Genomic DNA, 4,920 nt, shown 5'->3' on the forward strand with positions numbered 1-4,920 from the left:
AGCATGCTGTTCTACTGAAACTGAAACTGAACTGATCTTGAAACTTAAACTGAAACTGATAACATAAACTTGTATGGGTAATTTGGGAGTACTTACTTGAGCTCGGCTGATCGCATGCACCACACCCTTTTCTTTTTCTCAAAAACTCTTTTTCTTTTTAGGTTTCCACTTTTCAAAATCTTTTGAAAACATTTTGAAAATCTTTCTATCTTTTCCTTAGTTTGAGTCCAGTCACACCCAAGAGTGTGCCTGAATCCCTCAAACCAAGGCTCTGATACCAACTTGAAACATCCCAAAATACGACCCAAATTTTTTTGTTTATTTAATAATAAAATCATGCACTGAATATCATATCATAGAAACCGTACGTCAAATATCTCAAACCATAGTGAAATATCATAACAAAACTGTATCATCTCATATCAAATAAACTGATCAAACTCCCAGGACTAAACTGAAGCTGTGGTGTGTGCGATGCCATCATCCCGAGCTCTTCCCTTTACTTGCGGAAGTACCTGAAACCAAAACTGAAACTGTAAGCACAAAGCTTAGTGAGCTCCCCCAAACTACCACATACCATACAATACATATAAAGCAACTACTGGGCCTTGCCCACTGCATCGGACCGAAGTCCGGAAACTGCATCGGACCGAAGTCCGGAACTAACCAGGGCCTTGCCCTCTGCATCGGACCGAAGTCCGGAAACTGCATCGGACCGAAGTCCGAAACTAACCAGGGCCTTGCCCTCTGCATCGGACCGAAGTCCGGAAACTGCATCGGACCGAAGTCCGAAACTAACCAGGGCCTTGCCCTCTGCATCAGACCAAAGTCCGGAAACTGCATCGGACCGAAGTCCGGAAACTGCATCGGACCGAAGTCCGGAACTGACTGAACATAACATAGCATAAACATATCAACTAGCATGAACACATATACTGCATACTGCATCGGGCCGTAGCCCGGAACACATAACACATAAATCCTGTCTGAGCCACGAAGGCATCAAACATATTAACTACTGCATCGGACCGAAGTCCGGAAACTACTGCTAACTAAACGGGCCGGCATTGTGGCCGTAGACCCGTTCTTACTGGAAGGAAACTCACCTCGTAACGCTGACTGTCGAGATGCTAAATCTGAAACTGTCTAACCGCTGCTCCGGAACTCCCCGGCTACAAATTTCCATAAACACTAAGTCAAATACCGGTAACTAATCTTAGGGTAAAATGACTGTTTTACCCCCCTGGTCAAAGTCAACTTTCTGGTCAAAGTCAACTTCCTGATTGACTGGACTCGCCGAGTTGGCTCGCCAACTCGCCGAGTCCCTTCCATCAGTTCTAGTTTTATACTCGTTTCTACTCGTCGAGCTTAGCGAAGACTCGACGCGTTCTTCTTCGATGTACACATACTGAGTCCAAGTTCATCCGACTCGCCGAGTTTGAAGAACAACTCGTCGAGTCTAAGGCAATCTTCATCGGACTCGCCGAGTTGCTCATCCAACTCGCCGAGTTCACGGCTATATTCATAGGACTCGCCGAGTCCAACGTTCTACTCGCCGAGTTCATTCAGTCCTTTTTCCATACAGACCTTATTTGAGCCATGCAGCGGCTCCAAACCACAGATCTAGGCTTCTAGGGCATGCTTATCACGTAAAGTTGCAAACTTTACGTGCATGCATAGCTTTATGGGCTTCAAATGTCCAAACTAAGCTCTTAATGGGGTTCTAAGCTCAAGAGGGACCTTAATCACGAATATGACTGAAACTTAACACTTCCAGAAGGTAATGAGAGTCCAGATCTGAAGTATAACCCAACCATAAGGTTTCTCTACAAAGGATTTGGGGTTTTAGGGCTTAAAAGCAACAATTTAGGGACAAACAAGATCTAATAGATCAATAATCAAGATGGAAACTTTATTACCAGAATATGAAGCAAATGAAGCCTAGAATCTGGATCTCCTTCCTTTCCTTTGGACCTTCTATCCTTCCTTCTCTTCTTCAACATCAAAATGCACACAAAACACACTAATTAGGAGGAACTCACTCAAACTCAACAATGGGGGGCTAGGGTTTACAGAGAGAGACGTTCTGGAGGTGATGGAGGCTGTAAAGGGGCTATAATGACGTTTAAATAGGGTGCAAACCCTAAGGATTAGGGTTTCCTCCTGACTGGTCTACTCGCCGAGTCCAGCCGTGGACTCGCCGAGTAGATCACTTAAAGCCCGCGTCCAATTCGACATCTACTCGGCGAGTTAGGGCTACAACTCGCCGAGTAGCTCTTCCAAAAAGAAACATTTAATTAAATTAAATACGTACCAGGAACGGGACGTTACATTAAGTACCTCCATCTTTTTCCAAGTCCATGAGTTATATCCTTATTCTTGAATTTCGGGACGAAATTCCCTCTAACGAGGGGATGATGTGACAACCCGAAACTTTTATCTTGTACACTTAGCCAATTCAATCAATGTTAAACTTGTTTTAGTTGACTTCTTGCACTGTTTGAGGGTTCATTTAAGCATTCTAAGCTTGAGTATAACCAAGGTTGGGGTTAGGAATGAGTCAGCAAACCATAGGGTGACAAAACCGGGCCATACACACCTTCAGGAGGAGTGTACGGCCGTACACATGGGTGTGCGGCCGCACACCCCCCATATGGCAGCACACCCACCCTATATAAAGGGTAGACCCCTTTTCCTTTCATTCCTTTAACATCCTGGCAGCGCACAACACCTTTTCTCTCAAGACTCTTCAACCGCAAACCCTCCCAAGGCTTCAAAAACGTGAGTAATCCATCCCTTAGCTTGTTGTGCTTGAAGAACCTCTTGATCTAGGCCTTCAATCATCAAAGTCCGTCATGTTCTTCATCTCTTTGAAGGAATGCGGCCACACACCCACATAAGTGGCCTCACACTCCTAAAAGACCCTCCAAAGTGAGAGTTTGGCTTCCATATTTGAGTTAGACATGACCATAGCCTTGCTACACCTTGGAAATGGCATTTTCGGACACAAAACTTGATGAGTGTACGACCACACACTTATGTGTGCGGCAGCACACTCCTGTGTGCGGCAACACACTCCTGTGTGTGGCAGCACACTCCTGTGTGTGTTAGCACACTCCCTTGTGCAGCAGCACACGCATTTGTGCGACCACACACACACACCATAGGACCACAAACCCATTTCTAAGACCCTAAACTTGTACTACAACCTAGTATGGACCTAGGACACTTCATGGATGCAAGTATGGACCTTGAAACACCTCAAAGACACTTTCCAACATGAGTGTACGGTCGCACACCCATGGCCGCACACAACATTAAGGTGGCCATACACTCCCCTCATGCAATCCTTTAAGGTCCTAACACTTAGTGCGAGTAGTTTCAAGTTCTTAGAGTGGTTCTCCATCACATCTAGTGGTGAAATACCATCATTTGACTCCTTTATGTGTCATTACTTGTTAATTAGGATCAAATCGTGTTCAAGGCTTCACTTGAACATCCCGCATTCCGTATCGATCCTTCATTCAAATCGCCCGAGGTGAGTTCATACCCCTACGTTTTTCCGAGTTTTTCATGTTTTCAGGGGGAATACAAGCAAAAGTACAAGGAAACTTGTGCTCAAAATATATTATTTTGTTTGAGATAATCATATTTTTCGCATGCTTTTGACACGGAAAACAGTTTTACCAAACGATTAAGAAATCAACTCGTAGAAACAGTTTTCAAAACTAGAGCAATGAACTTGTGAATCATATAGTAAAATGTATTATTTTATAAAGGATTCATGCAAATCATAAACAGGATTTTCGGTATTATTACTTGTAAATTTGTTAGGCTATGTTTGAGACACGTCCTTGGTAACACTCACCACAAGAAACAGAGTGGAGGACTAGCACTCGTGACCAGAATCTCTTGTAGGGAGAGCGTGACTGTTGTGTATAGATCTATACGGGACTGACAATCCCGCACCTCACTGCTAGCTACAGTTGGACCGGCAGGTCTGCGGGTGACAAAGTCATTAAGGATATCGGCCGTTGCGGGCCATATCCAGTCAGTTATGGTTATGAAACTCACAACCTAGATAACAGGAATTTACTTTTGTAATAATGAATCAAATGAACTAACCTCAAAGTAATAACCGATAGATTACTGGAGGGTATTAATAATAATATCTCCAGGACTTAGTTCATCACGGTTTTCTTTTATTTAGTTTTAAGACTAATATACCTCTATGGGTGTAACCAGGGTTTTTAAAAGAAAACTGCTTTTATATACACGAGTATGGTAGATACTTGCAAACCTTAGTTTAAAACGGATAATCAACCAACCACCTTGTGGGAAAATATAGGATTTTTCCGGGATAAACCGGCTATTCAAAACGGATTCTTTTACAACCAACGGATATTCATATTCATTCCACGACTCATTGGATTGTACATATTCTGTACAAATCTGGAAGTCATGGAAGGAATGGGTTTTCAAACACGTTTTTATAAGAAAATATAGGATTTTCTTGAGGAACACTTTTCGAAAGGATTAAAGAACATTTTTCCACCAAACTAAATACTTATGAACTCACCAGCTTTATGCTGATAATCTTTCAAAACTGCTTGTATTCTCAGGGAATTAGTAGACAGGTACTTCCAAGTGTTCGGAGAAGTCGGAGCGTTAGAGTCACGTCTTTACTATTTTACTTTGATATGGATAGAACTATGTATTAAACAATGTAAACCTTTTTCACACATGTATTCAATGTCTGGTTGTGTTTACTATGCTTGTTATGATACAATTGTTGTGATACTACGCATGACGTCCTCCGCCCCAGAACGTTTCCGCCGTTCCGGTTTTGGGGTGTGACACCCTGCACCATATATTTCACATGTCTTACCAAGTCACCACAAGTCAAGTTCAAAATACAAA

Source organism: Lactuca virosa, chromosome 7 (assembly GCF_052849685.1).
Source record: "Lactuca virosa cultivar CGN04683 chromosome 7, Lactuca_virosa_CGN04683_v6, whole genome shotgun sequence".
Taxonomy (NCBI): domain Eukaryota; kingdom Viridiplantae; phylum Streptophyta; class Magnoliopsida; order Asterales; family Asteraceae; genus Lactuca; species Lactuca virosa.